The 27,448-nt window shown below is 45.6% G+C and overlaps 1 protein-coding gene across 4 annotated transcripts in view; it reads right to left on the bottom strand.

Annotated features, from left to right (window-relative positions):
- SLC45A4 (solute carrier family 45 member 4) overlaps positions 1-26,645 on the bottom strand; it is a 112,459-nt gene extending 85,814 nt beyond the window's left edge. For 2 of the 4 annotated variants that reach the window (XM_053395204.1, XM_053395209.1), the window contains exons 1-2: positions 26,517-26,645; positions 2,913-2,973 (exon numbers count right to left, since the gene is read on the bottom strand). The gene's annotated coding sequence lies outside the window, so the exon portion shown is untranslated. Of the gene's footprint in view, positions 1-126; positions 198-2,912; positions 2,974-26,516 lie in introns of those variants that run through there. The other 2 variants (XM_053395208.1, XM_053395205.1) reach the window with 2 other exon arrangements.
- Positions 26,646-27,448: the final 803 nt, after the last annotated feature.

Genomic DNA, 27,448 nt, shown 5'->3' with positions numbered 1-27,448 from the left:
ACCTCCTACTCCTCCCGGCGCCCCGTTCCGACGTGCCGATGCGTGTCAGGGGTCGCGGGTCAGAAGGGTCGTGTGGACCGCGCGCCTCCCCCCCCCGCCCGCGGCCCTCCCCTCCGCGGCCGGTACCTGCTCCTGCCGGAGCGCGCTGCTCTGCCGGGGCCCGGCTGCTCCCCCTCGCAGGGGCGGGCTGCTTGCTGCGCCGGGCTGCTCCGCAGGGGCCGGGTCCTGTCCGGTCACGGGTCGGGGTCGCGGGCGGGTCGGCCGGGCGTCGGGCTCTGTCACGGCGACCGGGCAGCGGGCTCCGAAGCGGGCGGCGGGCGGCGCAGGCGGGCGCTTTATACCCTCGGCTCCTCGGAAACCGTCTCCGCGCAACGCTTCCGCTTCCGCCCCTCCCTCGCGCCCGCCCGCCTCATGAATATGCAAATAGGGGCGAGCGGGGGGGGGGCGCCTGAGGAGCGAAGGGCGAGAGAAAGAGGGAGGGGAGGCGGCCAGCCAATGAGGGGGAGGGCAGGGCTCCCCCCGCAGCGCGCCGATTGGCTACGCTCGCAAGGAAATAGAACGCGCGCACCGCGAAGGTGGGAGAACCTGCAGAGCCCAGTGACGCTGCAGCATCCCATTAGCAAAGCCTGGGCAAAAGGTTGGGGGGCTGCTGGAAGGGCGCCCGCTAGGAATCAGAGGGAGGGAGAGGGGCACGGGAAGAGTTAATGGCGGGGGCGAGTGGCAGGAATCGCAAAGCACCTTGCGGGGGCAGGGAAGGCTCTTCGGGGGATGCAAAGGCAAGCGCTGCATGCGCGCGCCGGGGGAGACTTAGAATGGGGTGCATTCTGTCCTGGGCAAAAGGTACGGGGAAGGATCCCCGGCATTGCACGTTTTGCGTGTGCAGATAGGCACCGGCTCATTTGCATCCGGTGCGTGCGCGCGCTCAAAAACAAGCCCAGTGGTGCATAACTCCCAAGCAGCCTCAGAATGCTGATTATTCTTCCCTAAAGTTAAGCTTGCTTTAAAAATAACAAACGCCCTTCTCTAAAGCCCTTCTGCACATGATGGATGGTGGAAAAGAAATCCTACACATGTCTGCACTTGCCTGGCTTGGAACTGATCCGCCTAGAATGGATTCTAGCAGGTGCCTTTCATATGGCAAAGGTTTATTTGTTCATTCTCCGTAGGGGCAACCAAACTCTTCTCCCAAGGAACTCAGATCTGCATACACAAAGTAATGCCAACAGCCCCATGAGGTAGACATAGCTGAGAGGGACCCTGCCGTACCCAAGGAATCTGGAATTGGGTACAATGTAGTCAATGTAGGTTAAACCACAGAGCCTAGGACTTGCCAATCAGAAGGTTGGCGGTTCGAATCCCCGCGGTGGGGTGAGCTCCCGTTGCTTGGTCCCTGCTCTTGCCAACCTAGTAGTTCGAAAGCACGAAGTGCAAGTAGATAAATAGGTACCGCTCCTGCGGGAAGGTAAACGACATTTCCATGCGCTGCTCTGGTTCGCCAGAAGCGGCTTAGTCATGCTGGCCACATGACCCGGAAGCTGTACGCCGGCTCCCTCGGCCAATAAAGTGAGATGAGCGCCGCAACCCCAGAGTCGGTCATGACTGGACCTAAAGGTCAGGGGTCCCTTTACCTTTAGTCAACAACACCATAGTGGGGAATCCTGGAAAATGGACTTTAAAAAAGAAAAGAAAAATACAGCTGCTGAAAACAGTGACAAGTGTGACATGTGGTGGGAATGTAAGAAAGTGAAATGCTTTTGGGAAATGATTTATAATGAGATGGAAAAAATGTTGAGATATACCTTTGTTAAGAAACCAGAAGCATTGTTACTAGGCATATTAGGGAACGATGTTGAAAGAAAGATGTGAAGTTATTTAGATATGCAGTTACAGCAGCCAGAATTTTGTTGGCCCAAAAATGGAAACAGGAAGAAATGGCAACGAGGGAAGAATGGAGAATGAAACTGATGGAATATGCAGAAATGGACAAATTAACGGGAAAAATTCGAAACCAACGCGATCAGAGATTCACCGAGGACTGGAATAAATTTACAGAGTATATCAAAACTGTGTGTGATCAGGAAATAACGCTTGTTGGATTTCAGGAAGCTCTGTGAAAAGAATAGATAGGAATGTCGCTTAAAAGAGAAGATAAAATAAGGATTGTTAAAGTGCAACATAAATTTAGGAAATGTGAGAAGTTGTGATAAATATGAAAATTGTCAGATAGGCTGATGGAAGTCTAAAAGATGTATAAGTTAAATTGGATGTTAAATTATAAATGGAATGGTTATTGGAAATTTGAATAAAAATTAATTTTTAAAAAAAAGAAAACAGTGACAAGCAATTGACAATGAAATATAATTAAGCTACCAAGAAGAAAAGAAAAAGAGCCAATTAAAGTTAGTTGGAAAATAGCAAGAAGCAATCAGAAAAACATACCATCCATCAGATTCTCTGGAAACTACGGCTCCAATGAATTTTAAGGAAGGTTATTCCACAAACAAGGTCGCAGCACAGAAAAGTCTATAGTTACTGATTAGTGGAGGGACGCAGTACATTCTAGTGCAGCGGCTCCCAATTAGTACTGCGACTCCCTGTTTTTCAGAAGCCAAGCCGTGGACCCCCTACTTTTGAAAATGATATCTCTGTGGTAGGTTTTGTTATGTGAACGGTGTCATTGTACCCTTCAACATGTCACATTGCAAAGTCAGGCCACGCAACTTCTGGGCCGTGCTCCTGCAAGAGTCCCGTGCCCACGTGAGAGCACGGCGCCCAAAATGGGATGTCCCAGACGGTGGCCACTTATGTGCCACAGGCCCCCTGGGTGGGTTACGGGGACCCCCTGTGGTCCATAGACTAATTAGGAAGCACTGTGCACAACCAATCCCTGTGAGTTGCGATAAGGCTCTTACCTTGCTCAGATGTAATGCGCTGTAGCAAGTCTTGAGCTCACACGCCCCTCCTCCAGTGTGCCTGCAAGGAAAATTTGAGAAGGTGAAACTTTCATTTTATTTTTTTTAATTAACTTCATCTTGCTGTGTTGTCTGAAGCTCAACAAACATCGCTCGGTTCTATGAATACTGAAAACAAGTCCCCTGCAAACCATAGTTTATGACGCTGGCTTGTTCTCAGTAATCATTGATAAGGCTGACTGTAGTTTAGGATGTGGACAACACAGTAAACTTTGGTTCATCTAAAATGGGAACGCATGCTTTACAGAACCACCTGTTTCCGTGGGAGAAAATTCGAAAACTGTAGCTCCAAGCCACAGAGTTCACAATAATCAGTTGTCTCTCATTATCTTCAGTCTTGTGACTTTTCCAAGAAATGAGTTAACCAGTTTGGGCAGCCTCAAGGCAAAATCTTCAGCTAAGTGGTGGGCACCCAAATTAGCTGAGTAGTTAAAAATGCCACTAAGTTCTTGTTGCGGCTAAAATCTACCCACAGCTTTGAAAAACTCACTCTCTTTTTCTCTCTGGTCATAGCCTGAGTCAACCAATGAAGTATACAGATTTGCAATTTCATGCTATGCCCACAAGGATTTTGTGTCAGATCTTCTTTATATATTACCGGGATGGGCAGTTGTCAAACCAAATAGAATTGTAGAGTTGGAAGGGACTCTGAGGGTCATCTAGTCCAACCCCAGGAGTACAGGAATCTCAGCTAATGCACCCATGGCACATGACCATCCAACCTCTGCTTAAAAACACCTCCAGTGAAGGGAAGTCCACTACCTTCCAATAGAGTCCACAATATTCAACCAGCAAGGCAATGTTCTTCGGTCGTTGGTGATCCTACCAAATAATATTTTATTTTTTTAAAAGCATTTCTAAACTGTTTAATGTTTCAAATCTCTGAAGTGGTATGCAAAATACAAACATAAAAGCAGTATAATAAAATTTGAGGGTTGAAAGTTCTGCTGAGAGTAGACCCATTGAAATTAACTATGTTTTTATAGATGCTGGAAGCCGCCCAGAGTGGCTGGGGCACAAATAATAGATTATTACTACTACTAATACTACTATGAGTGTAAGTCATGTCTATTAACTTCAGTTGGTCTACTCTTAGTAGGCCTGGTATTGGATACAACCCAGAGATGATAAGAAGAATCTACTAATAAAAAGAGTCAAATTTTAATGGTCAGGAAAAACCTGGTTAATCTTTACAAGATGTCCAGAGCAATTGTATTTATTTAAAAGCATCTTAATCCAGGTAGAGTTGAGAAGTTAGCTGATTTTATTCACAGAGATGAAACATTTTAATGTCAATTTTCAGCAAACAGGTAAACAAAGCCACACATCTTAAAAAACTTGTTCCTGAAACTCCTGATAGCAGCACATCTGGAAATCTCACAAAACTGGAAGAGGTTGGAGAATCTATTTGTAGCCGATACTATAGAATGTGGCACTTGGCGCTGAATGAAAAGCAAAGCGATTCAGAAAAGCAAGGGGTGAGAAAGACAAAAAAAGATTTACTGAGGTATGGTCCCCTTGCTTCCAGTTTGCCAACTTCAGACACAGATGGCAGAACCCCATCATCTCATATCTTATTCTGGTGTGCTGTGTCAGTAGCAGGAGTACTTAGAATGCATTTTCCGATAATGTGCTCCCTATAATATTTGTGACACTGTAGTGTTGTTAAATATGTGTTTATTGGTTGGAAAACTTAATAAAAAAAATACCATTTAGGTATGTTGTGATAAACATTTCCTTGGAAGTTCCTTTGTGTGGCATGAAAGGTGGATTTGAAATGCTTTACTTAATAAATAAAGACAGGAGATTCATGAGAGCTGATTATTTCCCATAGTTCTTACCTAGTAAAGTCAGGACCAGAAGGCAAGTCCACTTTACACACCCCTAGCTTTCCTGCAGGAAGAACAGGGAAAATTCCACTACTCCCTAAAGTAAATAGTCTGCCAGGGCACATTCTCTTGATCACAGGGGTTAATAAGTAATGAATCGAGTGTCTGGTGCTTTGGTGGCTATTGTCTGGCAAAACCAAGAATACTTGTGTCAAGGTGTGCTTTTGAGGCACCGTAAGAAAGGATACACAAAGCCAATGTCTTGTGCTAACTCGGAAACAACTGTGTGTCAGGCTTGGGAATAGGGCACCAATGCAAGCTCCCAAGGCCTGCTCTTCCGTATTTTCAAGATCCACAGTACAGATCAACATTTGTGATGGCTGCTTTTTTCATATCTAATAAACAGCCAGAGACATAAGTACTCTGGGCAGCAGGGAAGACATCGAGTGGTCTGAATCAGGTTGTGTATCTGGAACATAGGAAGTGAAATATACTCGCAGTTGAGCGGTGCTGCGGTGCTGTGTGTGGCGGTCAGCTCAGTGGGATCCCACCTTCGTCGCCAGTGAAATAGAGTTGAGCGTGGATTTCATGCTCTTTATTCAGCTCATAGTAGTGAAGAGGAATGGAAGTTCCCCCAGAATGTCTCCTTTATATACATTATTTACACAATGGGCCCCACGTGATTGGCTGATTCTGGGATTCTCCTGTAGGCCAATCAGGTTGCGGATTCACTTCCACCTGGAGCCGGATTGGGTGACTCCTGTGGACCAATCAGACTGCTGCATTCTGGATCCTATTCTAGGACCAGACTACTGCATTCTGAATTCTATTGTTCTAGGACCAATCAGACTGCTGCATTTTGGATCCTATTCAACTCAGTACATAACAGGAAGTTTCCTTATAGTGGGAGAGACCATTGGCTTACCTTGCTTGCTAATGTTTGCATTGACCTGTAGTGTTAACCTTGAAAATGAAGGAGAGAAAAGTGAGATGGCCATCTCTGCAGCTAGAAAGCAAGGAATGGCCAGAGAGATTTTGAGCTGTGCCTTGTGAGTGTTTGCCCTAGGTTTCCAAGTTTCCTAAAACTGGTCCAGGAACACAAAGGTTTAAGGAGGTGAAGAAGCTAACTATGGCATGTTTATTATTAGCAAAAGCATGGAGGGGGGAAACACACACTTGCCATCTGGGAGATTCTGGAGAAAGTAAATGTGGAATATTAAGTTAATGAGGAAGATTACTAACTGATAAGCCTTTATGGAGAGGAAGGAGGAAATAGCTTCTTTAACATACCATTTCCAACAATCATTACATAACTTCTTATCTTATACAATATTTTAGACTTCCGTCAACAACTTCTGAAGATTTTCCGTTCTTTAGCACTTGTTCTGCATTTCGTAATTTCTCTATTACTTTTAATTATCATTAACGAATAGTTCTCTTCATAGTCTTTCTTGCAATATTTCAAATAGTCCTCCTTACGGAACATCTTGCAGTCCTACTAGCGTAATCTGATTATTACAACTGCTTTTCAAATAATTCAAATATTTACTCCAGTCTTCTAAGAATCTCTGATCCCGCAGATTTCGAATCCTTCCTGTTAATTTATCTAATGAACTAATTCTGTATGTTAGCCTTGTCTAATATGCTTTGGCTTCAACTTTTTGAAAATAATAAAAGCACTTGAACCCTTTGCAGCTGAATTTGTTAGCCAACGCCAATGAAATGCATTGGGTGGCTATAGAAGAGGATTAGACAAATTCGTGGAGGGCAAAGCGTTTGATGGTTCCTGGTTGTGATGGCTGTGTAACCTTCCTCCACTGTTGGAGCCAGAAATACCTCTGAATTCCATTCCAGTGGTTGGGATTTGCAAGTGGGTAGAGATCTGTTGCTCCCAAGACCTCCTTGCAGGCTTCCCAGAGGCATCCGTGGGCCACTGTGAGAACAGGACGGTGGACTGGATGGGCCTTTGCCTGGTCCAGTAGAGTGTCTTCTTATGCTCTTATGCTCTGTCCTTGGTAGAATGATGTGGAAGTCTCGTCCACCATGTTTCATCACATGCAGTCACAAAATGTTGAAAACCTGACCCTTAAAAACCCATGAAGCTGCCTTATATCAAGTCAGAACCACCGTCCATAGCTGTCAACCGTCCCTTATTTGGCGGGAAACTCCCTTATCCCAGCACCATTTCCCACTGCTGTCCCTTATTGATGATGTCCCTTAAATTCCCCGGGTTTGAAAGGAAGCAGCTCCTCTCCCTCCCTCTTTTCCGGCCAGGGAGGCTCCAACTGTGTTGCTTGGCTGCGTTGCTCACCCAATAAGGAGTCTAAGAACAACTGGGGGGTGGAGCTTGCATGCCTTGTGCCAATCAAATCGGCCGTGTTGCCTGGGGACTCGCCTTTGCTCAGCACTTCCCAGCGGAGAGGTGACGGTGGTTTTCCTTGCTGCATCCCCTTTGCCAGGTTGCTGTGCTGTGGGAACCACCACTTGAGGCTTCGTTTGGCTGCTGGCTGGGCTTTCTGCCCTTGGGTCGGAGGGGCTCAGAAGTTGAACATACCTGTGTTCGGAAAATCCCTTATTTTGGCTGCTGATCCCTTATTTTCGAGGCTGCTGGTCCCTTATTTTCAAATCTGTAAGTTGACAGCTATGCCACCGTCCTTGTTAGGATATCGTTCCGTTCCACCTTAAAAAGGTACAGGCATGACGTTTGTGTGTCACATGCCTGTTTACTTCCAGCACTTGCTAGGAACTTCCGTTTGTATTTAGCTTTTGTGTTACTGCTGTTTTGCTGGACACGAAGGGAAGCAGACATGCTGAATAAAGTGCTGTACATTATGCTTACACATCTCTCTGTCCGCGTCTTCTGCTGTGAGAAGATTTACACACTGCTGACGGAGTGTGCACGGGTCTCCTGCCTGATACCCCCGTCTTCCTGACAGCATCCCAACAGTCCTTCTAGCTCAGGATTGCCCTTGAAGCAGATCTCCAGTGTTTTAGCCAGCCCCCACCCCTAAGATGCCAAGAATCTGGGATCTTCATGTACTTGACCTCTGAGCTTTGACCCCGCCATAAAACCTAAACATCTCCATTTTGTTTTATTTCTGGCCCAGAAGCCTCATGAGGCCCCAAACATTTGGGGGCAACTCCTTGACAGGGAAACTTTTTAAGCACAAGGGTTCCTGTGATCTTGACCCTTGTGACTGAAGGATGGCAGTGTTATTCTATGCTTAATAACCTCTCCAATAAGCAACCAGGCACAGAGTTTCTTACATGCCATCAGAACAAAAGTGACAATGATTAACCCATCAGTTAAGCATGACTGTAGCTAAACTGGGGTGTATATTTATGATTTGTTTTATCTGATTGGAAGCCAAAGTGTGGCTTTCGGCTGGGTTAATCTACAATGAGAACAGGCCATCCAGCAATTTGTGCTCAAGCTAGCTAGACTGGGGAAAACATGCATCAAGAAGCACAAGTTCGGCTGGTTTGAAGGCACATGGAGACTCCAACATTACTGAAGGTCAGCAGGTTTGTTGTTGTTGTTGTTGTTGTTGTTGTTTAGTTGTTTAGTCGTGTCCGGCTCTTCGTGACCCCATGGAGCAGAGCATGCCAGGCACTTCTGTCTTCCACTGCCTCCTGCAGTTTGGTCAAACTCATGCTGGTAGCTTCGAGAACACTGTCCAACCATCTCGTCCTCTGTTGTCCCCTTCTCCTTGTGCCCTCCATCTTTCCCAACATCAGGGTCTTTTCCAGGGAGTCTTCTCTTCTCATGAGGTGGCCAAAGTCTTGGAGCCTCAGCTTCAGGATCTGTCCTTCCAGTGAGCACTCAGGGCTGATTTCCTTCAGAATGGATAGGTTTGATCTTCTTGCAGTCCATGGGACTCTCAAGAGTCTCCTCCAGCACCATAATTCAAAAGTATCCATTCTTTGGCAATCGCCCTTCTTTATGGTCCAGCTCTCACTTCCATACATCACTACTGGGAAAACCATAGCTTTAACTATACGGACCTTTGTTGGCAAGGTGATGTCTCTGCTTTTTAAGATGCTGTCTAGGTTTGTCATTGCTTTTCTCCCAAGAAGCAGGTGTCTCCCAAGAAGCAGGTTTGGGGTAGGCCAATGGCTGTAGAGGAAGCCACCAGAAGGTTACGTACACGACCTTGATTTTGACTAGGCATCCAGCCTACCCCCTTCTCCCAACTCATGACAATATGGAGCTAAATGGGCCAGTAGTTTGAGCTGGTGCAAGGCACCGTCTGTGTAAAAGCATATTTGGAAGGATATAAGGTTTTGAAAGACCCCTGGACTTACTTTCAAGCTATTATTTTTGTCTCTCAGAAAAAGCAACCGAGTTCATCACCAGACTGCAAATGCTTCCCACATACATCTGCCAGTACATTCCTGACATTGGGACAAGCTTTGGTGGTAAGGGAATGGAGGAGGAAAGGAAGAAAGGAGATGGTGGAAAGGAAAAGAAGTATTTGTTCCCAGAAGGTGGGACAGGGGAGATGTAATCTCAGAACGACAATGTCCAGTGTTCTGTAGGAAGAGGGGACAGGCGCTGAACCAAGGCCTGGATCTAGACACATCAAAAAAAGCTTTTCAGAAAAAAACGTGTTGTAAACCTCAAAGTGGGAAATCACGTTGGCGAAAGACAGGATTCCACAGGGCCATCTAGTGTCACAGCATTATAACGTATACAGTGGAACTTTGGGTTACGTTACCCTCAGGTAATGTAAACTTCGGGTTGTGAAAGCGGCAAACCCAGAAGTGTTTCGCCGCTCACGCATGCGCGGAAGCGTTCTACCGCCCCTTGCGCATGCACAGAAGTGGTCTACGGTTGTGAAAACTTCGGGATACGGCCGGACCTCTGGAACGGATCCCGTCTGCAACCGGAAGTACCACTGTATATAAAACACTTTTTCTTTAATAATGTAGCTGAGTCCCAAATTTAAGTCCTTCAGTTGTCCTTAATTTATTGAGCAGGGATGATGGCTTGTGCTTCCTAACACACACTCGCTATCCCTACGCTACTCTTCCATTTCACAACTTCGTCAATGGCTTTGTTGGTTGAGCATCCTAACACAAAATCCACACCTCATTAAACAAGCGCGGATCTCTCTTCAGTGTCCCTTATCGTTGTAAGCTGGTATTGTGCAGTACCGGCCACCTCCCTTTATAGTATTGTTGTTCTTCAGATTACTGTAATGCTTAATGTGTTTATTTCTCTGAGACTCTGCATTGCAAAGGACAATGCCAGGAATGCGGAACTGTCAGCTTTTGTGCTCGGTCGATATTAGAACACACTTCTGTCTTTGCATATATTCAATCCTTAAAAAAAAGTATTGGCCTAAGGTCCGAAAGATACAATAGGAGGAAATTTGCATGCATCTCAAGGAGTCAGTGTTGGCAGGTGAGAATGACTCCACAGCTATTATTCCTGGCCTGTTCACTTCTTCCTGAGATGGCAATGTTGCAGGAGTGATAACCGCTTGTTGCTGGCCCAGGCTGGTTGATTTCTCCCAATAGATCACAAGCAGTGATGTTGGGAAGAACCCAACTGAGGAGGCAGAGAGGCGGTTGGCTGAGCCCAGGAACTCTAATAAGGACTCAGCCTTTAATAGGGTCGGAATACGTCTGGAATTTCCCAGACATACCCAGAATATTGTAGTCGGAAGCAGTGTCCGAGCAGAAACTGGGAAAATGGCAGAATCCAGATGTATAGCAAGCCGTGTCTTTTTGGGGCAATTTGGCCCAAAAAAACCTCAACGACTTTTGCCAAAACTAAAAAACAACAACAACATTGTCACTTATTGAAATACGGCAACCCTACTTTAGAGGGACAACCTGAAGAATCGACAGGTAAGAAGATGGGGCAGGATTGCAACAGAGTGGGTGTGGCAAGAGCTATGCCTACATGACAAGTTATACAGTGGCCGGAGTCCAGCAGAGGATTAAGCCTACAGGAAGTTAAAGGATATGAAAGAAAGATTTATATCTAGATGTTAGGATAGAGATGATAAAGAAAACAGGAAAACAGGAAGACACAATAAGAGATAAAGGAGGTGCTGTGGGATTGGTGGACGTCAATGTCTTGTTGTTTTAGTGTTTATAATATTAACATGTAAGATATGGATTTTTTGTTGTGGTTGTTGTTGCTTTCTTTAGTTTTCGAATGTTGATTTTTGTGTGTTGTGTGTTTATATATATATATATCTTTCGTGTTGTTGTTGTGTGAAAAATACTAATAAAATTTATTTTATTTTTTTAAAAAAGCCTACAGGATCTCCATGGATTTGAGCCGTAGGCCTGTGCACCCAAATGCACGCTGCTTTGTAGCTAGTAAAGAACCTGCTAATGTGATGCTGGAAACTAGAGGTGGAAGGGTTCAAAACAATTCTGATGTAGAGAGGTGGGTGAGTTCAAGGCATTTTTTTTTTAAAGTTGAAGCTTCATCACAGTGCATAGCTTCTTTAACATTTCAAGACAAATAAAAGAGAATACTTATCCAACCAACACATGTGGAACTCACTCCCCCATGAGGCAGGCATAGATGGCTCTAAAAGGGGATTCGGTAAATGTACCATATATGTAAAGCAAATTGCTTCCCTCAAGGAATCCTGGGAATTTACCCATGACAATTCTCAGCACCCTCAACAAACTACGAATCCCAAGATTCTTGGTATGTGTGTGTGCTTGAAATGGGCTTTATCTGTATATAGCCATTGCTGGACTCCAGCTCCCATCAGTCCCAGCCAACATGGCCATTGGAAAGGGATGATGGGACTTGGAGTCCAGCAGCTACATTGGCAATACAGTGGTACCTCGGGTTACATACACTTCAGGTTACATACGCTTCAGGTTACAGACTCCGCTAACCCAGAAATAGGTCTTCAGGTTAAGAACTTTGCTTCAGGATAAGAACAGAAATTGTGCTCCAGCGGTGCGGCGGCAGCAGGAGGCCCCATTAGCTAAAGTGGTGCTTCAGGTTAAGAACAGTTTCAGGTTAAGAACGGACCTCCAGAACGAATTAAGTACTTAACCCGAGGTACCACTGTGGTTGCGAATGGGATCCATTCCAGAGGCCCGTTTGCAACGTGAAAAGAGCGCAACCTGAAGTGCCATATCTGCGCAGGTGCGCAGCGCGATTTGGCGCTCATGCGCAAATCGCAATTTAGTGCTTCTGCGCATGTGCGAGCAGCAAAACGCAGAAGTAACCCTTTCCGGTACAGTGGTACCTCAAATTAAGTACTTAATTCGTTCCGGAGGTCCGTACGTAACCTGAAACTGTTCTTAACCTGAAGCACCACTTTAGCTAATGGGGCCTCCTGCTGCCACTGCACCGCCAGAGCACGATTTCTGTTCTCATCCTGAAGCAAAGTTCTTAACCTGAAGAACTATTTCTGGGCTAGCGGAGTCTGTAACCTGAAGCGTATGTAACCTGAAGTGTATGTAACCTGAGGTACCACTGTACTTCTGGGGCACTGCGGGACGTAATCTGAAAGAGCGTAACATGAAGCAAATGTAACATGAGGTATGACTGTATGGGATATCGTTCTTCAACTGGAGGCCATGACAGAGGCACACCTCAGCTTAAGAGCCGAAGCTTTTGTGGTGCTATTTCTAAGTGAGAAAGTAGGAGCAAAGGGGGCATTTACAAGGTGGACATTTACTCGATAAAATAAAATAAAAATAACAGTGGATCCTATTTTGCAGGTGGATTTGAAATACGCTGTCGCTGACTGCTCTAAAAGGAAGAGAAGATGAGTTTCAAGTCGGGCCTGTGGTAATTAGATTACAAATTGCCTGGCCTCTTTTGGAGGGATTGAGTTACACAAAGTCAGAAAAACAGGGCAATGGGGAGAAGAAAAAGAGCTAGTAAAGTGCAGCAGAAGCATTTCACAAATACTGTTGTCGTATGTCTAGATTAAAGGGACGCAGGTTGCGCTGTGGGTTAAACCACAGTGCCTAGGACTTGCTGATCAGAAGGTTGGCAGTTTGAATCCCCGCCACGGGGTGAGCTCCCGTTGCTTGGTCCCAGCTCCTGCCAACCTAGCAGTTCGAAAGCACGTCAAAGTGCAAGTAGATAAATAGGTACCACTTCGGCGGGAAGGTAAACGGCGATTCCGTGCACTGCTCTGGTTCGCCAGAAGTGGCTTAGTCATGCCGGCCACATGACCCGGAAGCTGTACGCCAGCTCCCTCGGCCAATAAAGTGAGATGAGCGCCGCAACCCCAGAGTCGGCCAATACTGGACCTAACGGTCAGGGGTCCCTTTACCTTTACCTTACGTCTAGATTTTCCTGGGCATTACCGGGATTTCAAAGGCAAGAATTGGTGTCCGGGGGGAATTTCAGTGCTTTGTCCTGGATCTTAGACAAGTCAATTTGGCATTTTTGTGTTTTTTTAAAAAAAACTCAACAATTTTGGGTGTTTCCTAAAAGAAGCTCATCAACTTTCGGGGTGTCCTGGTTTTTTTTTACTCTTTGAAATATGGCAGCCCTATTCAAAAAACAGTTGCAAAGAAGTGAATTTGTAAGCAGGGAAACCCAGCCAGATGGGCGGGGTACAAATAAATTATTATTATTATTATTATTATTATTATTATTATTATTATTATTATTGTTATTGTTATTGTTATTGTTATTGTTATTGTTATTATTATTATTTGGGCTCCTGACCAGATTCCCAGGGACCCTCCAGGCAGGCTGGTGTTTTGTTTTTAAAAAATAATCTTGCAGGTGTATGGATGCAATAACAGTGCATTTCCATCTGGAAGAGCACTCTCGTGCCGCAGAACAACAAAACAGAGGCACCCCATTTGAACATCTGTGGTGTAAGAAGTTATGGGATTTCAGCAGAAAGATACGGAACATGCACTGATGGGAAACAAGACAGCTTGACTGCCCTGAGCCTGGGTGTAGCCAGGATTTTAGTTTGGGGGGGGGCAGAACCTCAGATTTTTAAAATATTTTTTATATCCCCCCCCCCAGTTTAAATGCTTTATTGAAATTCATAGATAACATACACAGTATACCAAGATGAAAACAATTGTGTATTGATAATCTTATATATGTTTACAAAAAATTAAATTAAATTTAAATTTATACAATCTCTTTTTGCTAACATAGAATAGACTTCCTTTCATTTCCTCATGCGTATAACCTTTCTGGTGATGGATGTACTTATCATTATTACCTTACTCTTTATGTATTTTCTAATACCTTCCTACAACAATTCGTACCTTTTTGCTTGTTTCTTAGCAGTTCGGTTAGACAAGGGTTATTCAAACGCTGCCATAGATATTGTTCCACTGTTGTTATTCTGTAGATATCTCTTGAACACACCCCATTTTTGAATAAATGATTGCCTCAGATTTTTATTGATTTGGGGGACAGCTGCCCCCCTGCCCCCTGAAATAGCAGGAACGAATAGTATGGAAAGTGGAATCATGTACAACTGCCTCATCAGACTCAGTTTGGTCAGAACTGAGTACATCCATTTCAAAAGTTGAAATAGAAATATTAAACAATGAATGTAAAATAATGTCTAAAATGTATAAAATACTGTTGGAATGGCATTTGAAAGATGAGGAAGTGAAATCGGTAATGATACACTGGGCAAAAGACTTTGGATGTAATATACAGCTTAAAGAATGGGAAAGGTTGTGGAATGAAAGGATAAAATTATAGCCTGTAATGCTTTGAAAGAGAATATGATGAAAATGATGTATAGATGGTATATTACACCAGTGAAATTAGCTAAAATGTATAAGACAAATAATAAATGTTGGAAATGTAAAGTAAAAAAAGGAACATTTTATCATGTGGTGGGAATGTAAGAAAGTAAAGAACTTCTGGGAAATGATACACAATGAGATGAAAAAGATGTTGAAATATACATTCTTTTAAAAACCAGAAGCATTTTTACTTGGTATTATAGGCCAAGACATTAATAGACAAGATGTCAAACTGTTTTTATATGGAACAACAGTGGCAAGAATATTGTTAGCCCAGAAATGGAAGCAAGAAGAAATTCTGACGAAAGAAGAATGGCAGATGAAATTAATGAACTATGCAGAATTGGACAAAATGACAGGAAGGATTCGAAACCTGCGGGACCAGAGATTTACAAAAGATTGGAAGAAGTATATGAATTATTTGAAGAGCAACTGTAATCAACAAATTACGCTAGTAGGACTACAAGAAGTTTTGTAAGGAGAAATATACGAAGTGTTACAAAGTAGAAAAAGATAGAGATATTGGTTATGAGTTTTAAATGTAACAGGGAAAATAAGAAATGCATACTAAGAGATTAGATTGGAAAATTTTCAGATAGGACTGATGGAAGTAAAAAAAAATGAATAAGATGTAAAAGTATGTTTAATCACTGTTGAAAATGGTATGTTAAAAAACTAATAAAAATTTATATATATCATGGCCACTGGTCCCATCACCTCCTGGCAAATAGAAGGGGAAGAAATGGAGGCAGTGAGAGATTTTACTTTCTTGGGTTCCATGATCACTGCAGATGGTGACAGCAGCCACGAAATTAAAAGACGCCTGCTTCTTGGGAGAAGGGCAATGACAGGCCTAGACAGCATCTTGAGAAGTAGAGACGTCACCTTGCCAACAAAGGTCCGTATAGTTAAAGCCATGGTTTTCCCAGTAGTGATGTATGGAAGTGAGAGCTGGACCATAAAGAAGGCTGATCGCCGAAGAATTGATGCTTTTGAATTATGGTGCTGGAGAAGACTCTTGAGAGTCCCATGGACTGCAAGAAGATCAAACGCATCCATTCTTAATGAAATCAGCCCTGAGTGCTCACTGGAAGGACAGATCGTGAAGCTGAGGCTCCAGTACTTTGGCCACCTCATGAGAAGAGAAGACTCCCTGGAGAAGACACTGATGCTGGGGAAGATGGAGGGCACAAGGAGAAGGGGGCGACAAAGGATGAGATGGTTGGATAGTGTTCTCGATGCCACAAACATGAGTCTGACCAAACTGCGGGAGGTAGTGGAGGACAGAGGTGCCTGGCGTGCTCTGGTCCATGGGGTCACGAAGAGTCGGACACGACTAAACGACTAAACAACAACAAATATATATATGTGTGTGTGTGTGTGTGTGTGTGTGTGTGTGTGTATATATGTGTGTGTGTGTGTATATACTTCTGGAAAACGAGGCACCATAGCTGACAGAGGGCTGCGAAAATTTGTGTTCTGTGCTTTTTAGAACCGTCTACCCATGCAAGATCTGAAATCAAAGGGGTGCATTGGTTGCCAGAAGCAAAATATATTGGCATTATTTACAGCTCTCCTAACCCCCTATAAGGTGGAATTTAAAGTGGTAAAGCTGTATTTTTATTTTGTGCAGGAAGCACCTCCCCATTGTCATATACTGGCCAGCACGTTCCTGCACTTACCCTTGAATGCAATAAAAATTCCTTCTTATGATTGCTGTTGGCCAAAGGGTCAGATAAGTTGCAATCCATCACCCGTTAAGTTGGGAACTCCCTTGTCTTTTGAATAGAAAGTGAAGCGAAAAGGAAACTCGCCATTTCCTATATCATCCTTCTGGGGATCCTGCACGTGTCGGCAAAAGCCACTTAAGACAACATTTCGTTGGAAGGCGGAAGGAAATGAAGCTGTGAACAAGCAAACAACACTCCCTTTCATGAGCTATGCGAGGTAGATATCTCCAAATCTTTATGGAACAGAGGCTGCTGTTTGTTCAAAGCCACTTTTGCTCATCAAATTCCCTTCAAATGTTTTGGACTACAACTCCCATCAGCCTCCGCAAGCACTAGGTTGGCAGGAGATGCTTTAAAACATGGGTAAGCAAACTAAGGGACGCGGGTGGCCCCGTGGGTTAAACCACAGAGCCTAGGACTTGCTGATCAGAAGGTCGGCGGTTCGAATCCCCGCAACAGGGTGAGCTCCCGTGGCTCAGTCCCTGCTCCTGCCCACCTAGCAGTTCAAAAGCACATCAAAGTGCAAGTAGATAAATAGGTACCGCTCTTGCGGGAAGGTAAATGGCATTTCCGTGCGCTGCTTTGGTTCGCCAGAAGCGGCTTAGTCATGCTGGCCACATGACCTGGAAGCTGTACGCCGGCTCCCTCGGCCAATAAAGCAAGATGAGTGCCGCAACCCCAGAGTCGGTCACGACTGGACCTAAAGGTCAGGGGTTCCTTTACCTTTAAGCACACTAAGGCCCGGGGGCCGGATCTGGCCCAATCGCCTCCTAAATCCGGCCCGCGGACAGTCCAGGAATCAGCGTGTTTTTACATGAGTAGAATGTGTGCTTTTATTTAAAACGCATCTCTGGGTTATTTGTGGGGCATAGGAATTCGTTCATATTCCTCCCCCCAAAATATAGTCCAGCCCCCCACAAGGTCTGAGGGACAGTGGGCCGGCCCCCTGCTGAAAAAGTTTGCTGACCGATGCTTTAAAAGAATGTAAATCCTGCTTCTAACCTGCTAAAATATATTCCTCCCTGCTCCAGAGTTCTTTGGGGACCTCCAGAAAGTATTTTGCGTGGGGGGGGGGGCAGGATCTGAGCTCATACCAGAACTTTAGGTTTCTGCAGTTAGGTGGATTTATAGTGCATTGTCACCCTTACACAACAAATTCACTTTTTTAAAAAAAGAGGGGAAAGCCTGGGCTTTTTGCCGTTTGGAAAGTGACAGTGGAATGCTTTGAAAAATGCGGGATAAATGGATGGTTGGTGGGAAGACATGTAAACACTTTGCAAAAAAATTCAGGGTTGAAACAGTGTTGTCATATAGGTATCCTGTCCACAAATCAGAATGAATGATAAGGACCAGGCATAGTCTAACTACAGCATAAGCTCTGTGCAAGCAAATCAGGACGAATGCTCAATAAACAGGTCACCCGGAGAAGCCAGTCGTCGTAGCCCACCTTGGTAAAACTAATACTCTTGCCACAAATCCCACACTTGTGGGAATTTTAGTATCCTCCATGCTCTGACGAATGAAGCCAAACTGAGATATCTATTAAATGATGATGACCCCCTAAGATCACTCATGGTTGCCAGATTCTTGATCAGCGTCCTATCCCTAAAGAAGAGAAACGGACTCCTGTGCGGCTCAGATAATCTCTTTAAACTATGATCTATGTTTTAGGATGTAATTAGGTGATTTCACTATTGATGTCTTCTACTAATTTATGAGTAGAGGGCGATATTTATGTTACAAATTTATTGTAATGTATGATGTTGGTCTTTTGTTTTTGTTTTGCTTTGGTTCTTGTCTGTTTCTTGTAAGTCTTGGCGGTTTTAAATTTGGAGGTTTAAGTACATTATGTTGGTATGGGAAACTGTCGTGTGTTGGGCCAATGGCCGTAATAAAGATCAATACAATACATGCTCTGACTGCAGAGTATACACGACTAAAGAACAGTGATGTCAAGCACTGGAAGGCAAAAATTGTGGATGGGGGAATCTGCCATTTATTTTTTTTGTTTCTCTCGGTTTCTCATTTTTTCCATTCTTAAATTCAGTTCGCCTCATTGCAATTTGAAGAAGTCCACATGGCAATTTATATGCATTTATCCTATGGTTTTTCCGGTAGTGATGTATGGAAGTGAGAGCTGGACCATAAAGAAGGCTGATCGCCAAAGAATTGATGCTTTTGAATTATGGTGCTGGAGGAGACTCTTGAGAGTCCCATGGACTGCAAGAAGATCAAACCTCTCCATTCTGAAGGAAATCAGCCCTGAGTGCTCACTGGAAGGACAGATCCTGAAGCTGAGACTACAAGACTTTGGCCACCTCATGAGAAGAGAAGACTCTCTGGAAAAGACCCTGATGTTGGGAAAGATGGCGGGCACAAGGAGAAGGGGACGACAGAGGACGAGATGGTTGGACAGTGTTCTTGAAGCTACCAGCATGAGTTTGACCAAACTGCGGGAGGCAGTGGAAGACAGGAGTGCCTGGCGTGTTCTGGTCCATGGGGTCACAAAGAGTCAGTCACGACTAAACAGCATCAGCAAAGAAACACACATAGCATACAACTTCTCTTAGTATAAGCACCCCTCACCCCAGGGGCGTACGAAGGGGGGGCAGAGTTGGCGGGCCACCCTGGGCACCACTCGGGGGTGACTAGATGGCCTGCTGCCCCCCAGCTCTAGAGTGGCCGATGGCGCATGCTCAGTTAGTATGGGCGCCACTCGCACGGTGACTGTATGGGATGCCGTGCATGCGCAGTCTGTACGGATGTTTCGCGTGCACCACCGGGCGGTTTGGCCCACCCCTCGACGTCCCGCCCCGGGTGCTGGAGAGGGTTCCTCCGCCACTGCCTCCCCCTTATAGAATGCTTTTTTGTACATTATTCCCCCCGACAAGTGAATCTTTGCATGCATTCTTCGGTCAGAGAAAATTGGAGATGGTGCGAATTTAAGTGAAGCTGGAACACTTATGTTCAAAGGCAAGCTGAGTGCATTTCTCCGCCATCCCTGGCGAAAGCCATGCTTTGAACGAGCTGGTTTTCTCATTTTGCTAAAAAGCAATCAATTTTGGAAGCCTCGTTACACGGCTTCTTTGCAGAACCATCTCGGGAGGCTCCCAGGAGATGAGTGACAGGCCCATGGCTCCAGCAATGAGGCACAGTGGCATGAAAGCCCATAAACTATTCAGCAGCCCTGCAGTTCCCCTGCTCTCAATGGGCCCCGAGCCCTCTCTGGAAGTGTCTTGCTTTTTCCATCCCATCGGAGCAGTCCTCATGGGAAGGGACTAGCTGCTGAAGGGGAGTTAGAGAAGCTATTTTAAGGCCCAGAAAAGGGAGAGGGAGAAGGGGGAAAGGCTTTGCAAAAGCTATTATTCATCTGTCAGAAGGCCTCATGTTCGTGACCACAGTGAAATATCATGCAATAATTACATTCAAGGTTAGTGGTTTGGCAGCGGGTGATGCCGTTATGGCTTTGTACAGAGGACAGCGAAGGTGTCTTCTGTTGGATCGACTTCTGCACGCTGTAGAGCGGCCGAGGGCACGGGGACAGTTACTATGGGCGCCGCTTGCGTGGCGTCCGTATGAGCTGCCGCTTTTGTTCACCATCCGTACGGGTGTATGTATGGACTGCCACATGCACCGTCCGTGCGAGTGTTCCTATGGGCTGCCGCGCATACGCAGTCAGTATGGGATGCCGCGCATGCCCAGTCCGTATGGACATCTGCGTGCGCCGCTGGATGGTTCACGCTACCCCTTGATGTCCCACCAAGAGGGTTCCTCCACCACTGTCTGCACATTCATTTAGGCTTTAGAGTTACAGTGGTACCTCAGGTTAAGTACTTAATTCATTCCGGAGGTCTGGTTCTTAACCTGAAACTGTTCTTAACCTAAAGCACCACTTTAGCTAATGGGGCCTCCCACTACTGCTGCGCCACCGGAGCCTGATTTCTGTTCTCATCCTGAAGCAAAGTGCTTAACCTGAAGCACTATTTCTGGGTTAACAGAGTCTGTAACCTGAAGCGTATGTAACCTGAAGCGTATGTAACCTGAAGCGTATGTAACCCGAGGTACCACTGTACACAGAAAGCTTCATCGAGAATTACTGTATTTTTCGCTCTATAAGATGCACCAAACCACAAGACGCACCTAGTTTTTGGAGGAGGAAAACAAGAAAAAATAATAATTCTGAATCTCAGAAGCCAGAACAGCAAGAGGGATCGCTACACAGTGAAAGCAGCAATCCCTCTTGCTGTTCTGGCTTCTGGGATAGCTGCGCAGCCTGCATTCGCTCCATAAGACGCACAAACATTTCCCCTTACTTTTTAGGAGGGGAAAAGTGAGTCTTATAGAGCAAAAAATATGGTACTTGCTCTCCTCTTTACTTAAATCTCCCTTTGTGTAGAGATTTTCAAAAGGGTTACATGACAAATCTGAAGAATCATGAACTGTGCAGGCTGTTTATTCTAGCCAGATTTAATATGTTTCCCTTGATGATAGTAGGCGGAAGATATTTAGGTCTCCCAGAAGCAGAGCGTCTCTGCAAATGTGGTAGGCAGGAACCTGATACGTTGGAGCATATTTTCTTTTCTTGTGATTTTGGCATTCATGCCAGAAGACAATTGTTAGAGGCCTTACAACCTAACAGGCTCGATTCTATGCCGCCAACGGTTCAGGACCTGCTCTCGGACAGGAATGATCAAATTACTTTGATAGTGGCTAAATTTTTGAGTGCTGTCCCTGTGGAAAGACTGGGCCATTATAGAGAGATTTAGTGGTTCTTGATTGGTCAGTGATGTGGTAGTGTTAGACTGTATTATTTATGCAAATTGTTATGCCGAATTCGTACTTTCCACAATCTGCATATGGTGTTTGTTTATAATGTGTGGTTGCTATGCCTAATAAAGGATTGATTGAATTACCATGGAAGTGATCAAAATGCATGGGTGCCTAGGATGACTATGAAAAAGGGTCAGGTGGGGTTGTGATATGATGCTGTTGAACATCCACGTGGAATCGTTGAATCAGATTATCTGGGGATCTGGAGTGAGGTATCGCCAGCTTGCTGAGGGCACTGAGCTCCGCCTCTCTTTTCCATCTAAGAAGCTGCGCAAGGCCTGCAATCAGTATTGGAATGGATTGGTGCTGACAAAGTGAAGCTCAGCCCAGAGAAGGTGGAGGTGCTGTGTGTGGTTTGGACACAGTGGTGCTATTTAACCTGGATGGGGTCACTTGCCCCTTCTTAAGGAACTCTTGTCTAGTGTTCTATTTCCTTTCTCACCAGCTTAGGCTGGTGAGCCTCAGGTGGCGCAATGGGTGAGTGCGTCTGGCTGTTGACGAGAAGGTTGGTGGTTCGAGCCTACCCAGGAGACCGCTGTGGACAAGATTTCTGCAAGGGTCCTTTCCAATTCTTAGATTCTATGATCTACTGTGATACTTACTGGACAGTCTGACCACAATTATTCACGCACTGGTAGAAAACAAGAGTTACTGCAAAATACAGCAGCATTTTGTCAACAAAGGTCTGTATAGTTAAAGCTATGGTTTTCCCAGTAGTGATGAATGGAGGCGAGAGCTGGACCATTAATAATAATAATAATAATAATAATAATAATAATAATAATAATTTTTATTTATATCCCGCCCTCCCCAGCCGAAGCCGGGCTCAGGGCGGCTAACAACAATAAAACAATACAAAAGTACAACATAAACAACACTCTAAAATCATTCATTATAAAATTAATTAAATTCAAGCCACTGGCCACCATTGGGCCAGAGCTCCACGAAGATTGCCGAGGGAGGGAGTCAGGCTGTGCCCTGGCCAAAGGCCTGGCAGAACAACTCTGTCTTGCAGGCCCTGCGGAAAGATGTCAAGTCCCGCAGGGCCCTAGTCTCTTGTGACAGAGTGTTCCACCAGGTCGGAGCCACAGCCGAAAAAGCCCTGGCTCTAGTTGAGGCCAGCCTAACTTCTCTGTGGCCTGGGACCTTCAAGATGTTTTTATTTGAAGACCGTAAGTTTCTCTGTGGGGCATACCAGGAGAGGCGGTCCCGTAGGTACGAGGGTCCTAGGCCGTATAGGGCTTTAAAGGTTAAAACCAGCACCTTAAACCTGATCCTGTACTCCACCGGGAGCCAGTGCAGTTGATATAGCACCGGATGAATGTGATCTCGCAGCGAAGACCCCGTAAGGAGTCTCGCTGCAGCATTCTGCACTCGCTGGAGTTTCTGGGTCAGTCTTAAGGGCAGCCCCACGTAGAGCGAGTTACAATAATCCAGTCTGGAGGTGACCGTCGCGTGGATCACAGTGGCTAGGTCAGGGCGAGAGAGGTAAGGAGCCAACTGCTTAGCTTGGCGGATAAAGAAGGCTGATCGCCAAAGAATTGATGCTTTTGAATTCTGGTGCTGGAGGAGACTCTTGAGAGTCCCATGGACTGCAAGAAGATCCAACCTCTCCATTCTGAAGGAAATCAGCCCTGAGTGCTCACTGGAAGGACAGATCCTGAAGCTGAGGCTCCAATACTTTGGCCACCTCTTGAGAAGAGAAGACTCCCTGGAAAAGACCCTGATGTTGGGAAAGATGGAGGGCCCAAGGAGAAGGGGACGACAGAGGACGAGATGGTTGGACGGTGTTCTCGAAGCTACCAAGATGAGTTTGAACAAACTGTGGGAGGCAGTGGAAGACAGAAGTGCCTGGTGTGCTCTGGTCCATGGGGCCACGAAGAGTCAGACACGACTAAACGACTAAACAACAACAACAGCAGCATAGTAATTGGGACCCAATGTGGAAGGAGAATGTTATGCAAATTCCAGAACAGCTATGCTGGCAGCAGGTCCATTTCTGGCTGTAATTCGAAGTCCTGATTTTAACCTGCAAAGTACCAACCGAGGATGGAGAAGAACCTATGGCATTCCAGATGTTGTTGCACTCCAGCTGTTCCCACGAGGAATAGAGCATGAGACACTCACCCACCCCAAACTGCTGTCCATGGCTGAGGAGTTGCCACATCTCCACACAGCCCTCCTGGCAGGGAGCCTGATCCCTTCACAGCTGTATGACAGGGAGAAATTCAACAGAAATAACTTTTCCCAGCATGCTGTATCTTTGCCTGTTTTGCAGTGCTTTAAAGAACAGGAGTAAGGGTGGTGCTGTGGGTTAAACCACAGAGCCTAGGGCTTGGTGATCAGAAGGTCGGCGGTTCGAATCCCCGCGACGGGGTGAGCTCCTGTTGCTTGGTCCCTGCTCCTGCCAACCTAGCAGTTCCAAAGCACCTCAAAGTGCAAGTAGATAAATAGGTACCACTCTGGCGGGAAGGTACACGGCGTTTCCGTGTGCTGCTCTGGTTTGCCAGAAGCGGCTTAGTCATGCTGGCCACATGACCCAGAAGCTGTACGCCGGCTCCCTCGGCCAGCAAAGCGAGATGAGCGCCGCAACCCCAGAGTCGTCCACAACTGGACCTAATGGTCAGGGTTCCCTTTACCTTTACCTAAAGAACAGGAGCTTTGCACAGCACAGGTGGACCCTAGTGGACCCAGATCTTCAGATCTCTCTCTTCTCTCTTTGCTTATGTCCTGCAATTAATTCCAGCAATCCACAAGGCAGGTGAATGCATCTTCCCATTCTTATGTAACTGCTCCGCTACACTGGTTGCCATGGCAACAGTGAAAGCCCCATCAATGCATGTGTAAATCGACACACACTTAGCAACAAGAGGCTTCCATAAATGGAAAGCTAAACCCCCGTTTTATTCATGCTTTCTTATCAAGTATATTTGGAAAGCAGGCATTAAAATTAGCTAGGGAAGGAGGTTGCTCGAGACAAAAGCCGAGCCAGAACAATTTACTCTTTTTTTGGGGGGGGGGAAGCAGTTTTTTCCAACAGTATTGAAAAACACATCCCTTTCCCAACTATTTTCCAGCACCGCTTCCGAATTCATTTGCTTTGCCCCTTCTCCTGCTTTCCTCACCTTCGTCGACTCTCGATGATGCACCACACAGCTCAGTTTTGCTGACTGTCGTGTTGGCATCTCATTCATTTTTCGATCCCTGGTTGCCCTATCTTTCCATTGACTTTTGCCCACAGGGACATCATCATGAATGCGGCAGCTAGACTGGTGACTGGGGGCGGCCGCCGAGACCATATAACACCGGTCTTGAAAGACCTACATTGGCTCCCAGTACGCTTCCGAGCACAATTCAAAGTGTTGGTGCTGACCTTTAAAGCCCTAAATGGCCTCGGTCCAGTATACCTGAAGGAGCGTCTCCACCCCCATCATTCTGCCCGGACGCTGAGGTCCAGCGCCGAGGGCCTTCTGGCGGTTCCCTCATTGCGAGAAGCAAAGCTACAGGGAACCAGGCAGAGGGCCTTCTCGGTAGTGGCGCCCGCCCTGTGGAACGCCCTTCCAGCAGATGTCAAAGCGATAAACAACTACCTGACATTCAGAAGACATCTTAAGGCAGCCCTGTTCAGGGAAGTTTTTAACGTGTGATATTTTACTGTATTTTTGGTTTCTATGGAAGCCGCCCAGAGTGGCTGGGGAGGCCCAGCCAGATGGGCGGGCTATAAATAATAAATTATTATTATTATTATTATTATTATTATTATTATTATTATTATTATCATCATGTAGCTCAGGGTAAGAAGCCTTTCAGTGGCGAGGGCCATGTTCCTTCTGGGAAGCCTTCCAGGGGCCACCAGGCACCATCAGGGCTGTCTTAAGCATATCCGGCGGCGTGGTGCAAAGCTCCCTCCGGTGCCCCCCCCCGTTTCCCAAAGTTTTTATAATAATAATAATAATAATAATAATAAATTTTATTTATACCCCACCCTTCCCGGTTCAAAAACTGGGCTCAGGGCAACTAACAACAAATTTAAAACACTCCAAAACACTTAATTATAAAAGCAGCATAAAATACAGTATAAAAACACGAATAACAATAAAATTCAAAAATCAATTAGATAATCCCCAGGGCTAGCTGGCTGAATTGGTCCTACTTGGGCCAGTGAGGAGGCCAGGGGAGAATTAGCTGTGGAGTCTCAGAGCCATAAAAGGGGAGGGGGAAGGAAGAGAAGTGAAATAAAAGATCAGGCTGAATTCAAATTAAAGGCCAGGCGGAATAGCTCTGTCTTACGGCGGAAGGAGGTTAAATCCTGAAGGGCCCTAGTCTCATGGGACAGAGCATTCCACCAGGTCGGAGCCATCACTGAGAAGGCCCTGGCCCTGGTGGAGGATAGTCTGACTTCCTTAGGGCTCGGGACCTCTAAACTATGGTTATTCATGGACCTTAAGGTTACATCCCATATTTTGGCATTCCGTTCATGTTACAGGGAAGGAAGATGTGCAGCTTTGAGTGTAGGGATGGGCGAGTTGTAAGCTTCTCCCATTTTCTGTTTTTCCACTATCGAATTTCATCACAATTCTGCATTTCTTTTAAATTCCTCATGAAAATTCATCAGTATTTTAGCGGCGATTTCCCCCCCTAATACACATGTTTGCAAAGTGATTTGCCCCCAATTGAATACATTTTTGTATGTTAATTTCACTAATATACACATCTATATGCATCCTTTACCCCACATCACCTTGCCGACAAATGTCCGTATAGTGAAAGCTATGGTTTTCCCAGTAGTGATGTATGGAAGTGAGAGCTGGACCATAAAGAAGGCTGATCGCCGAAGAATTGATGCTTTTGAATTCTGGTGCTGGAGGAGACTCTTGAGAGTCCCATGGACTGCAAGAAGATCAAACCTATCCATTCTGAAGGAAATCAGCCCTGAGTGCTCACTGGAAGGACAGATCCTGAAGTTGAGGCTCCAATACTTTGGAGGGCACAAGGAGAAGGGGACGACAGAGGACGAGATGGTTGGACGGTGTTCTCGAAGCTACCAGCATGAGTTTGACCAAACTGCGGGAGGCAGTGGAAGACAGGAGTGCCTAGCGTGCTCTGGTCCATGGGGTCACGAAGAGTCGGATATGACTAAACGACTAAACAACAACAACATACATTTTTGTACACATTGCTTAGCTGGAGAGCTGCATTGCAAAATTCAGAGAAGTGCGAATTTTGAAGGGCAGCTGCGTTTTGGTTCACATATTGTTTTAGGAACATGCAGATTAAGAAAATTCATCTTTAAATGCAAACTGAAACAAATTTCCTCCCTCTGGCTACTTGAGTGGGAGCCATGTGGCTTCTGTAGCATCTAGGCCTGGCTTTACCTCTGAAATAAGTGACAAGAAGGCTCTCGTGATGGCAATGTAGCTCACCTAGTGCAGAAGAGGAGCCGAGAAACTCAATAGGCCGATCCCAAATGCGGTATCTCAAGGAAGGTCCAAAATCAGAGTTGATTTTCTAGCGGTTGGAAGTTGGCCACCTTCTATTTGTGCACAGATATGCGCCGGGCTCTGTTGTTGGGCAACCTGGTTCTATGGCAACAGTTGCCAAGTGGTCCATGTCCAATAACAATTCCAGGAGATTCAGGATTCCAGGCCTTCAGAGCTCTGAGACTAGACGCCCCATCAGTACCAATGGGGTCAAGCCAAGAGTAATAATATTTGCTGGCTCACACTGATGTGGGAAAAGAGCCACCTATTTCATTGCCCAAGTGAAAAACAGACTCAAATAAACAGAGTGCGGTGGGTGAGAAAATAGTCTCAAAGTTACGCATAGCTCCACAAAGGAGGTATGTTGGAGTGTGTCATAGAATCATAGAATCATAGAGTTGGAAGAGACCACGAGGGCCATCGAGTCCAACCCCCTGCCAAGCAGGAAACACCATCAGAGCACTCCTGACATATGGTTGTCAAGCCTCTGCTTAAAGACCTCCAAAGAAGGAGACTCCACCACACTCCTTGGCAGCAAATCCCACTGTCAAACAGCTCTTACTGTCAGGAAGTTCTTCCTAATGTTTAGGTGGAATCTTCTTTCTTGTAGTTTGGATCCATTGCTCCGTGTCCGCTTCTCTGGAGCAGCAGAAAACAACCTTTCTCCCTCCTCTATGTGACATCCTTTTATATATTTGAACATGGCTATCATATCACCTCTTAGCCTCCTCTTCTCCAGGCTAAACATGCCCAGCTCCCTTAGCCGTTCCTCATAAGGCATCGTTTCCAGGCCTTTGACCATTTTGGTTGCCCTCCTCTGGACACGTTCCAGTTTGTCAGTGTCCTTCTTGAACTATGGTGCCCAGAACTGGACA

The sequence above is a fragment of the Podarcis raffonei genome, chromosome 7 (genome assembly GCF_027172205.1).
Source record: "Podarcis raffonei isolate rPodRaf1 chromosome 7, rPodRaf1.pri, whole genome shotgun sequence".
NCBI classification, from domain to species: Eukaryota; Metazoa; Chordata; class Lepidosauria; order Squamata; family Lacertidae; genus Podarcis; species Podarcis raffonei.
The sequence above is the reverse complement of the archived record's forward strand: the minus strand, read 5'-3'. Positions and strand labels throughout refer to the sequence as shown.